This window comes from Ylistrum balloti, unplaced genomic scaffold (assembly GCF_031769215.1).
Source record: "Ylistrum balloti isolate Yb309-2 unplaced genomic scaffold, AGI_CSIRO_Ybal_v1 Utg369966, whole genome shotgun sequence".
Classification (NCBI taxonomy): domain Eukaryota; kingdom Metazoa; phylum Mollusca; class Bivalvia; order Pectinida; family Pectinidae; genus Ylistrum; species Ylistrum balloti.
In genome coordinates this window covers 514,692-528,147 of record NW_026782061.1, presented here as the reverse complement: position 1 = coordinate 528,147, position 13,456 = coordinate 514,692, and positions in this window count along the sequence as shown.

Sequence of the window (13,456 nt, the reverse complement as noted above, 5' to 3'; positions counted from 1 at the left end):
AAATAATTAGAAAACACTGCTGCTGGCTGTTTGGTGTAAACATTTAGAAAACACTGCTGCTGACTGTGTGGTGTAAACACATAGAAAACACTGCTGCTGACTGTTTGGTGTAAACACTTAGAAAACACTGCTGCTGACTGTATGGTGTAAACACATAGAAAACACTGCTGCTGACTGTTTGGTGTAAACATTTAGAAAACACTGCTGCTGACTGTTTGGTGTAAACATTTAGAAAACACTGCTGCTGACTGTTTGGTGTAAACATTTAGAAAACACTGCTGCTGACTGTGTGGTGTAAACACTTAGAAAACACTGCTGCTGACTGTTTGGTGTAAAGAATTAGAAAACACTGCTGCTGACTGTGTGGTGTAAACATTTAGAAAACACTGCTGCTGACTGTGTGGTGTAAACATTTAGAAAACACTGCTGCTGACTGTGTGGTGTAAACATTTAGAAAACACTGCTGCTGACTGTTTGGTGTAAACATTTAGAAAACACTGCTGCTGACTGTGTGGTGTAAAGAATTAGAAAACACTGCTGCTGACTGTGTGGTGTAAACACTTAGAAAACACTGCTGCTGACTGTTTGGTGTAAAGAATTAGAAAACACTGCTGCTGACTGTGTGGTGTAAAGAATTAGAAAACACTGCTGCTGACTGTATGGTGTAAACACTTAGAAAACACTGCTGCTGACTGTATGGTGTAAACACTTAGAAAACACTGCTGCTGACTGTATGGTGTAAACAATTAGAAAACACTGCTGCTGACTGTGTTGTGTAAAACACTGCTGCTGACTGTGTGGTGTAAACATTTAGAAAACACTAAACATTGCTGAAAACACTGCTGCTGACTGTGTGGTGTAAAGAAAACACTTGCTGACTGTGTGGTGAGTTTGGTGTAAACACTTAGAAAACACTGCTGCTGAAACACTGCTGCTGACTGTGCTGACTGTGTGGTGTGTAAACATTTAGAAAACACTGCTGCTGACTGTATGGTGTAAACAGTTAGAAAACACTGCTGCTGACTGTCTGGTGTAAACATTTAGAAAACACTGTGTGGTGTAAAGAATTAGAAAACTGCTGACTGTGTGGTGTAAACACATGCTGCTGAGAAAACACTGCTGCTGACTGTGTGGTGTAAACTGTGCTGACTGTGGTGTAAACTGCTGCTGACTGTATTAGAAAACACTGCTGCTGACTGTTTGGTGTAAACACTTAGAAAACACTGCTGCTGACTGTATGGTGTAAAGAATTAGAAAACACTGCTGCTGACTGTGTGGTGTAAACACTTAGAAAACACTGCTGCTGACTGTATGGTGTAAAGAATTAGAAAACACTGCTGCTGACTGTGTGGTGTAAACAATTAGAAAACACTAAAAACTGCTGCTGAGTGTGGTGTAAAACACTGCTGCTGACTGTGCTGACTGTGTGGTGTAAAGAATTAGAAAACACTGCTGCTGACTGTTTGGTGTAAACACTTAGAAAACACTGCTGCTGACTGTATGGTGTAAACACTTAGAAAACACTGCTGCTGACTGTATGGTGTAAAGAATTAGAAAACACTGCTGCTGACTGTGTGGTGTAAAGAATTAGAAAACACTGCTACTGACTGTGTGGTGTAAACATTTAGAAAACACTGCTGCTGACTGTATGGTGTAAAGAATTAGAAAACACTGCTGCTGACTGTGTGGTGTAAAGAATTAGAAAACACTGCTGCTGACTGTATGGTGTAAAGAATTAGAAAACACTGCTGCTGACTGTATGGTGTAAACACTTAGAAAACACTGCTGCTGACTGTATGGTGTAAAGAATTAGAAAACACTGCTGCTGACTGTGTGGTGTAAAGAATTAGAAAACACTGCTGCTGACTGTATGGTGTAAACACATAGAAAACACTGCTGCTGACTGTATGGTGTAAACACATAGAAAACACTGCTGCTGACTGTGTGGTGTAAACATTTAGAAAACACTGCTGCTGACTGTGTGGTGTAAACATTTAGAAAACACTGCTGCTGACTGTATGGTGTAAACACTTAGAAAACACTGCTGCTGACTGTATGGTGTAAAGAATTAGAAAACACTGCTGCTGACTGTTTGGTGTAAACACATAGAAAACACTGCTGCTGACTGTGTGGTGTAAACACTTAGAAAACACTGCTGTTGACTGTGTGGTGTAAACACTTAGAAAACACTGCTGCTGACTGTGTGGTGTAAAGAATTAGAAAACACTGCTGCTGACTGTGTGGTGTAAACACATAGAAAACACTGCTGCTGACTGTGTGGTGTAAACATTTAGAAAACACTGCTGTTGACAGTTTGGTGTAAACACATAGAAAACACTGCTGCTGACTGTATGGTGTAAACACATAGAAAACACTGCTGTTGACTGTTTAGTGTAAACATTTAGAAAACACTGCTGTTGACAGTTTGGTGTAAAAGCTTAAAAACACTGCTGCTGACTGGTGTAAATAGTACATGTCGTTTGAAATAAAACATCATATTCAGAATTGATATGAAAGATCTGACTGGCTCCCTAAATCAATGTTTCCCACTTGTATATAATAAAGTACACAAAGAGATGTTTACTTTGGGATAAAATGGATGATTGTGACCTGATTGAAGCTACTTATCCTCATAGATAAACATTGATTGTCGTCTTTAATTTAACTCCCTATACACATAGTTATTTACTGTTTAAATCAATTAATTCTATCTTCTCTTTTACAGTTTGTATTATCATATTTGATTTATGAACAAAATGATGGAATTTGTTAACAATCAACTCCAGGTCATTTAGGAAGAAAATTAAAATATTGACAATTTATATGAAAGATATTTTTCAAAGAACTATTATAGAAGAGATATCGTAATAATTTAAACTACACAATGGAAAAATAAATTTCTGTCGAGTGCTACATAAGGAATCGAACCTATGTCTCTGGCATGATAATCATTGGCATTACCAACTGAGCCACTGAAACATCACTTGCCCTCCACCTCTGGGTCGCAGGGTCGAGGCCAACATGTGACAGTTGCCAGGTACTGGCCGCAGGTTAGTGTTTTCTCTCAGGGTGCTCCGGATTTCCTGCGCCATCCAAACCTGGCACGTCCTTCAGTGACCCCAGCTGTTAATAGGACGTAAAGCAACATCAAATCAAACCACTAAAGAATGATTCTTCAACTGAAATTCACACTGATCTATTTCTTTTACAAATATATTGATGGTCAATACATTACCTTTAACTCAAAGTCAGGGAACAGGTTTTATACAGAAAACTAAATCAGCATTTCTAATAATGAACAATAGATATATTTATACGTGGGTGGGCTTATTAACAGGCATGGTCATATTGTTAGATAAATATGACATGTGATATAAAGAGATAGAACTGCTATAGAACATATTGAAAAAGAGGCATGGTATGGATTAGTATGTTAGTTAGATTGTATTTACTGTCAATATGAATGCAGTCTGGGTGCCAGATTTACATTTTGGATATCATTTTAAACATTATAATTTTTGTTCTAATTTAAAATTGTTTTTCTCACTGTTTGTTGACGTACCGGAAAAGCTTTTTGAAAATTATAATCAGTTAAATGATAAATGTAAAGCTATAATGCATTTTATCTGAGGTGAAGTACAAAGCGTTGACAAGGTCAGTCAACATGGCACCAAAATGGTGTCATGTTATTGTCCCGTGGTCCAGACTGCATTTATACTCTTGTAAATACAATCCAGATTTACTCTGAGTTAACGAGTGTCCATCATGCAAAATGTAAATATAACACTATACAAAATATTTATATACATAACTATGATCTACTTAGACAGGAAACTGAAGTCAGTGCTGAGTGTCCTGTACAATGTTTTGTTTTGTGATCAATGACTCGTAACACGAGACACCACAAAAATTCGGAAGCTAGTTTGTAATATTTCCTTGTTATTGCCTATAGTAATTAGCTAGGCACTTTCAGTTAAATATGATGAAGTATCTGCTATGGTGCTTTTCGAACCTGATCATTTAATTTAAAGTCATAACAACTTGGGGTGACCTTGGATTAGGTAGGAACAGTCAGTCACTTATTACTGGCAACTCTCCAGCTAAACATATTTAAGGGCCAGTGCATCAGGCACACTTTACAGTGTCCTAGAAGAATTACTTGTGACATGTGAGCACGTTCATCAGAGGCAAAATGAAATATGGTAAAGCCTGAAATTGTACGAGAGAGTTCAAACATGTTCCATTTCCAATATTTATAAGATGTAGCACTCTAGGTTGATATTTACTGTTTGTTGATATGTAAGATTTTTTACATTTTAAGATTTTGTTCTTTTTGGTGGTGTCTAAGGTTGCAGTGAAGTAATGAAAATTACCACAGGAGTCATTGAATTGAAAGGGATAAAGTAAGGTTTGTCGTACTAGATGGGTAAACTAAATATTATGTGTTATTACTGTAATCAACATGGATGCAGCTACCTATCATCCAAATATCACAAACATGTTTATGTGAAAAAAGATAAGCATATTTGTGATATCTAAAGGCCATATGACTATTGGGTAGTTAGTGTAAATAACCCCCATACCATATTTTATTAATAAGCTGATGATACATTGTATATGGATAATACAGACATCATACCACTAAGTGGGTTTGAAAATACAAGGCCAGTGGTTCAATACAGTAGTCGGAAATACTGGCGACATTGTGCTGCATGTCCTGTAACAACACTGACAGGGAAGAGAGATTCATACTGGCTGGTCATGACACCACACCAACACAGACAGGGAAGAGAGATTCACACTGACTGGTCATGACACCACACCAACACAGACAGGGAAAAGAGATTCACACTGACTAGTCATGACACCACACCAACACAGACAGGGAAGAGAGATTCACACTGACTGGTCATGACACCACACCAACACAGACAGGGAAGAGAGATTCACACTGACTGGTCATGACACCACACCAACACAGACAGGGAAGAGAGATTCACACTGACTGGTCATGACACCTCACCGACACAGACAGGGAAGAGAGATTCACACTGACTGGTCATGACACCTCACCGACACAGACAGGGAAGAGAGATTCATACTGACTAGTCATGACACCTCACTAACACAGACAGGGAAGAGAGATTCACACTGACTGGTCATGACACCTCACCAACACAGACAGGGAAGAGAGATTCATACTGACTAGTCATGACACCACACCGACACAGACAGGGAGAAGAGATTCACACTGACTGGTCATGACACCTCACCAACACAGACAGGGAAGAGAGATACTGACTGGTCATGACACCTCACCAACACAGACAGGGAAGAGAGATTCACACTGACTGGTCATGACACCTCACCGACACAGACAGGGAAGAGAGATTCATACTGACTGGTCATGACACCTCACCGACACAGACAGGGAAGAGAGATTCACACTGACTGGTCATGACACCTCACCAACACAGACAGGGAAGAGAGATTCATACTGACACCTCACCGACACAGACAGGGAAGAGAGATTCACACTGACTGGTCATGACACCTCACCGACACAGACATAACACCTCACCAACACAGACAGGGAAGAGAGATTCACACTGACTGGTCATGACACCTCACCGACACAGACAGGGAAGAGAGATTCACACTGACACCTCACCAACACAGACAGGGAAGAGAGATTCACACTGACTGGTCATGACACCTCACTAACACAGACAGGGAAGAGAGATTCACACTGACTGGTCATGACACCTCACCGACACAGACAGGGAAGAGAGATTCACACTGACACCTCACCAACACAGACAGGGAAGAGAGATTCACACTGACACCTCACCAACACAGACAGGGAAGAGAGATTCACACCTCACCAACACAGACAGGGAAGAGAGATTCACACTGACTGGTCATGACACCTCACCAACACAGACAGGGAAGAGAGATTCACACTGACTGGTCATGACACCTCACCAACACAGACAGGGAAGAGAGATTCATACTGACACCTCACCAACACAGACAGGGAAGAGAGATTCATACTGACACCTCACCAACACAGACAGGGAAGAGAGATTCACACTGACTGGTCATGACACCTCACCGACACAGACAGGGAAGAGAGATTCATACTGACACCTCACCAACACAGACAGGGAAGAGAGATTCATACTGACACCTCACCAACACAGACAGGGAAGAGACATTCACACTGACACCTCACCAACACAGACAGGGAAGAGAGATTCATACTGACACCTCACCAACACAGACAGGGAAGAGAGATTCACACTGACTAGTCATGACACCTCACTAACACAGACAGGGAAGAGAGATTCACACTGACTGGTCATGACACCTCACCAACACAGACAGGGAAGAGAGATTCATACTGACTAGTCATGACACCTCACCAACACAGACAGGGAAGAGAGATTCACACTGACTGGTCATGACACCACACCAACACAGACAGGGAAGAGATATTCATACTGACTAGTCATGACACCTCACCAACACAGACAGGGAAGAGACATTCACACTGACACCTCACCAACACAGACAGGGAAGAGAGATTCACACTGACACCTCACCAACACAGACAGGGAAGAGAGATTCATACTGACACCTCACCAACACAGACAGGGAAGAGAGATTCACACTGACACCTCACCAACACAGACAGGGAAGAGACATTCACACTGACACCTCACTAACACAGACAGGGAAGAGAGATTCAAATGTTCACTTCCTTGGATAGCTGGCACATGACAAATTACCACACTAGTGAAGCATTGTTGAAATATAGATGGTTAAGATACTGATGTTTAGGACTGGATTACCTAGGAATTTTAAAATGTAGGAAAAGTAAGGGAATGTGTAGAGACACCAAGGGAAGGTGTAGGGATAATAAGGTAAGGTATAGGGATAATTAGGGAAGGTGTTGTGATAATTAGGGAAGGTGTTGTGATAATTAGGGAAGGTGTTGTGATAATTAGGGAAGGTGTAGAGATAATTAGGGAATGTGTTGTGATAATTAGGGAAGGTGTAGCGATAATTAGGGAATGTGTTGTGATAATTAGGGAAGGTGTAGAGATAATAAGGTAAGGTATAGGGATAATTAGGGAAAGTGTTGTGATAATTAGGGAAGGTGTAGAGATAATTAGGGAATGTGTTGTGATAATGAGGGAAGGTGTAGCGATAATTAGGGAATGTGTTGTGATAATTAGGGAAGGTGTAGGGATAATTAGGTAAGGTATAGGGATAATTAGGGAAAGTGTTGTGATAATTAGGGAAGGTGTAGAGATAATAGGGCAAGGTGTTGTGATAATTAGGGAATGTGTTGTGATAATCATTGAAGATGTTGTGATAATAGGGCAAGGTGTTGTGTTAATTAGGGACAGTGTTGTGATAATTAGGGAAGGTGTTGTGATAATCATTGAAGGTGTTGTGATAATTAGGGAAGGTGTAGAGATAATTAGGGACAGTGTTGTGATAATTAGGGAAGGTGTTGTGATAATCATTGAAGGTGTTGTGGAAATAGGGCAAGGTGTTGTGATAATCATTGAAGGTGTTGTGATAATAGGGCAAGGTGTTGTGATAATTAGTGAAAGTGTTGTGATAATTAGGGAAGGTGTTGTGATAATCATTGAAGATGTTGTGATAATTAGGGAAGGTGTTGTGATAATTAGTGAAGGTGTTGTGATAATATGGCAAGGTGTTGTGATAATATGGAAGGTGTTGTGATAATTAGTGAAGGTGTTGTGATAATATGGAAGGTGTTGTGATAATTAGGGAAGGTGTTGTGATAATATGACAATGTGTTGTGATTCTAGAGAAAGAGAAAGGTGAATGAACAATTGAGGAAGGTGACTTTATAATTAGGGAAGATGTAATACCATGATCATTGGGAAAGGTGCAAGGATAATGAGGGTAAACGTGAAGTGAGGATGAGGTAAGGTGTTGAGGGATAAGTAGGGAAGTTGTAAGAATAGATAGGGAAGATGTAGTGATAAGTTGGAAGTTAAAATTGTGATTAGGAATGACAAAAAGATATCAGAGAAGGTGAAATGGTGTTTGAGGGAGGGATACGAATGTCTTTCTGTAAATATAAGAATATTTCATAATTATAGATGTAACCTTGGTTTCCCAGTTGTTATATCTCAAATTAAGAAGATCAGTGACATCCCACCAACTTTTGCAAAGATGTAGAAACTATGTCTAGATATTTGAAGGTGTTCTGATGGAGATCTTTATACCATAACTAATTTCTATAATTTTTTTCTGTTGACCAGACATTGCTAGTCATGCATTCTTCTTTGCAATAGGTCTTTCTGATCAAGTGACTTCAGAGAAGTGGTACGTTGGCATCTGAATTTGAATTTTCTACAACATTTGTCTTATGCCATCCCTGACTGCATCATCATCTGCAGCACAAAATTTGGAAAAGAGAACATTTTTGTTGAGGTCAATTAAGTTTTTCACAAATTCTGTCAATTTACCAAGTGTTGCTGTTCCCCTGTAAATCAAATAAGACGTGCCTGGGCAAAGGTATGATTAGTCTAATTGTGTAATTGAGGGGGGACAAGATTGACGGGGGAATGCATTGAATCAACACACCCTATGAATTGAATTTCCTACATTTTACATTCCATGAGCGATGGCTTAATTTTCTGCGGATTGATTAGGGTCTTTGCTGATTGTTAATTAACTTTAAGTAATTACAGGTAGCATCTGTAGGAGGCCCGTTCTATTGAATTACGTTGCACTCTGCACATCCCTCGAGATCCGTGATTGGACAACCAGGACCTCATCTAGTCCAATGGTGTAATTGTATGGTATTTTCTCACATCCCTTAGATTGATGAATTTTTAAAATATTCACCACTTCTCTTGAAAAATTCTCTGTGAAAAGCACAAGGAAACTGGTTTGTTCCTTTTCTTGTCTGAAGGTACATTTACATATCAGTTCCACCGATTGTAAACATACATGGAAGCCTCGAGATAACACAGTCTTACTTAATTCATACACTGTGGCCTTTGCAGCATGTGTTATACTATCTATTTTACAATCCCCCTCTCTAATCGATCATTGTTCTGCCATAATTAAGCTCAAACTCTTCAGTTTTGCCCTTTAATGATTGTAAAGAGCTAAAAAATGTCCATCTTCAGTCTTTCTCTGGAAATATTCCCTTTCTGTGAGCATCCACCTTTTCATCAGTCAGTCATGCCAAAAACCTTTACATACTCCATCCAGCTTTTGCGTCAGTCTGTCTCGCAGAAAATCTTTGCTAGTTGTGAGTATCCCACTCAGTATTGTTGTCTCACAGGAAAAAATCCTCCAACTGTTCATATCCCATTCGGTTATTGTTTGTAAACAATACACAAAAATTCTTTATTCCCTCAGTCAGCTGTAAATCTGATCAAATGTTCCGAAGACTTAATGTCCTGTTTCAATACAATAATTTTATGTCTTGTGTTGTTGATTTAATGAAATACTCTTGTACCAAACTTCATCAAACTGATAAAATATCCAGATTAAAATTTGATAGAAATCTCCAATATTTCTTAATTATAGAATTATAACTCAAACCTTGTTTGATCTACAGGTCCAAAGGTCACAACCAGAAAAAAAACTCTGTACAAATTGGCTATTACATTAAAAACATATTGCTTTCCTCTTTAGCAAGCAGGGAGGTCTCTTTATTCCACACAAATTTGTATTTCTCATTAATAAAGCAGTAAGATATCAGCCATGAAAAATAGAATTTGGCACTTTGTCAGTACATTGGGTAGATGGCAGTGTTGCTTTTAAAAACTTAAATAATTATTTTACAAGGATTGTTAAATTGAATTACCCCATTTATCTGACAATAAGTTCATAGCTGGTAATACACCCACCCATATATGGACTTGTGGGCTTATTACAAGACAATAGATTGTAATTACAAAGAAATTACAAACTTTCGTCCTGCAATAAGTCTACACTATAACTTTGTGTGAGAAGTCTAGTATTGGTACCCTGAGCTAATTGTAGGATAAATACGGTGAGTTCACACAGTATCTTACTGTGTGAGAAATATCGTACTTTGTAAGGTAATTTTGTCTCAGAGCTCAATCTTCATTTGTTTAAACTTGTATTTTAATCGATTTCAAGGTTAAGATTTTAGTATGTTGAATGGGATTCATCATAGCTCTTTAATTTTCAAATTAAATTAACAACTTTTATAGCTATACAGTTACATGAAGTCATCAGCAGATATGAAAGGACCTACTAAAAGTTTAATTTTATACACATACAAAATTTCATTTTTCACAGATACAGTTTCAAAGCTTCTTCAAAAATATTTCTGCACAAATTATAAACTTTTACTATGTATACTTACATCTCTCTTAAAATGAATGATATGCTAACTTTTCTGAAACATTTCCTTCCTATATAATATCGTGTTATTTGAGTTTCAATTTTCATGTTGTAGAGTTTTCTTCAGAACTAACTACCTCTATGAAATAAGTTTCTTACAAAACACAATACAATTATACAACGGAACAGCCCTGGAACGCTGAACACCCGTTTCTCGCGGGCTCCATGATAGCATTACAACAGTCATAACATAGAGTTTGACTTGGGAATAAATGGCAATTGTGTTTTCTGGACAAAAGGGGATTATTTTCTCCCCGGTTTTAGTCTGATCCTCTTAGTTCTACATGTAAGCCTTGATTTGTAGTAGTCACTAGCTAGAATTAGCCATCGAGCATTCAGCCCTCTTGACAGGGAGATTTTTCTGGTCAGAATGTAGGAGATGGGAGGTTCCCTTTGCACGGTTGGCACAAGGGTCCTTCAACAAGTCTCAGTGGAAATAGAGGTTTATGAAACCAGCTCATTAGGCGACTGATAAGGAAGGATTTTGTCTCTGGATTTTTCACTTTAACACAAGTCATAAAAGAATGCCTTGAGAAATTTCTGGCGAGATGAAAGTGTGGCCTTTTCAACCAAATACGATTCAGATGTATATCTTTTGAATACAAAGACAACCATAGTAATACAAAACTGCAAGACATTTAGAGAATCATTTTCAGATCCATCACAATATTCCCTTTGATTGTCATTTTACTCTTCAGTGAGTTTGAAATAATGATTTTCAGATACAAGAGTTTTAACAAGCAAATGCAATTTTTTTTTAATTACTTTGGAATCAAATATTCTTTTTAAAAAATCTATTCAAATTTTGATAAATTTAGAGAATTTTCAGATTAATTTATCTAAAATTTGACTGAAGTGCAATTATATGAAGTACTTTTAGTTTTAAAATAATCAAAGAAAAAAAATGTATTCATTAATAGTAATACAAAATAGTTTGGGAAATTTCCATCGTGGAATAAATGGAAGGTTTCACTTTCCAATACTAAAGATATTTAATGACTTCATTCAAATGCCTTATCGTTGTAATACAATGCCAAAGCTTGTTGCTTTCCTGGCCCTTCGGAATCAACCTTGAGTGTTTTAGCAGGAGTCTTAAGACAGCTTGTGTGGTGGAGATGATTGTTCTGCCAGTTCTATTGTAGTAATCCCAGAAACTGCGCTGAAGTCAGCCACAGTAATTATAGGCCGAGGGTCAGGCTGGCCAGTCGGGGCCACCTTACACTGACATTCATGGCCCCAGTTATGGATGAGGTCACCAATAAAAGAGGCGTCATTTTCATGCTATAGAAATTGTTTAAGAAATTCATCCAGAGTGACTGCAGTGCAAAACAATGTGAATCGACAGGTGTGCAAGCTGTGTCCAATGCATTATCACTTGTAAAGAAGGGTCAGTGAAGGGTTTTTCCTTTTTTTTTCTTTTAAATAAGTGTTTTTCTTTATTTCCTCTCAAAGAAAGAAGGAATATATTATGCTGTGTTGTTTTCTAGAGGTTCCCCATTTTTCCTTTAAAATGGCCTCTGGTGAGAGGACCTGAATGAATTGAAGTGTTGATTTGAAGTGATCTGTCCACTTCGTGACAATCCTTGTTGTCCAAGCTCCCTCACGTACCCTCATCAGAATTGTCCCTGTATTTTGTAAGAGGTTTTGGACAGGGAGAGATGTGTACAGCGTTTTCAAGATTTTGTCACCGAGTTTTCTCAAGACAGTTTGAAAAAGACTACACACTGGAAATGCCATTGCTAGCTTTAGAGGATAATTGAATTGTTCTTGGGTAACATGGAAAGGGTTTTTAAGTGGACCATAACTCACCTACACAAACAGCCAAAGGGCAGTTCTAATTTTCTCGGACAATGGTCAATGAGTTTCCAAACAATCTGATTACAGACAACACTTAAAATGAAAGGTGGTTTCTTGATCTGGGACTATAACTAAATTGTTTTCAACAGGAAATTTTAAGAACGCACCACCCAATCAAAATAACTTTAGGATGGTTTACACATCAACCTCAGTCGAAGAATGTTTTCAGACATTTATATATCAAAACTATTTCTCATGTGTGGACAGTTGATTGAAGGAGCAGTATTTCTGTGACATATTTCCTGATAAGAGTTCCATCATTTAAACTTTATTACTCATCTCTCAAACGTTTAACAGGACAAAAAGTTTTCCAAAGAAATTCTTTTTGATAATTTCGACTTCTCACACTGTTTTGCTTGAGTGGATCAAATACAAGTATACAGGACAATAACCAAGGCAAGTTTTCAGAATGTCGTGGTTATAAACATTTTCAAATGACCATTGGTCATCAAAATGACCATCAGCACAAAAAGATATATGTTTGGATAGAAATATGATCCTACAAACTTTGTTACAACAAGCAGACTGTGACGGCAGGCCCGCCAGTCCTCATCAAAGGTATGTTTATCTATGAAACACCTGTAGTTCTGACCATGGTCACTTACAACCTACCTGTAATTACATTTTACCTGTAATTCTGACCAGTTCTGTTATAAAGTGCTGCAGGGCAGCCATACAGCTTACATTTACGAGCACAAGGTTTTAGACAGACTTTTAAATGGTAGACAATAGTATGAAAATTACAAAGAGGCTTTCATGTGGTTAATACTGGACTGTTACCGGAGATTTGGCTGTTTAATGTACAGGTGTTAGGAATGGGGCAACTTTTACCTGTAATAGAAGCATTAGGTGATTTATGCGTGATCTTGTTAGCAGTCAGGTGGATTCTGTACAAAGTATAGAGTCATATAGAATCAGCTTTTTCTGCTGGTTATGTATAAAAATGTAATCAGCTGGGTCATGTAATTTCATCTAGGTATAGGTATAAAAAAAATTCATGTTTTACATTACTATCGCATCTCTACTATATGAAATTACCAAAGAAAAATGGATTTCATTAGGCCATGAATTAAACACAATAGAGTCAGTGTCAATTTGATGCTTCTCGTCATGCCTGAGTTATGTGCCATCACCACTAAAGCAAACTTTTACGTGATGCACAATT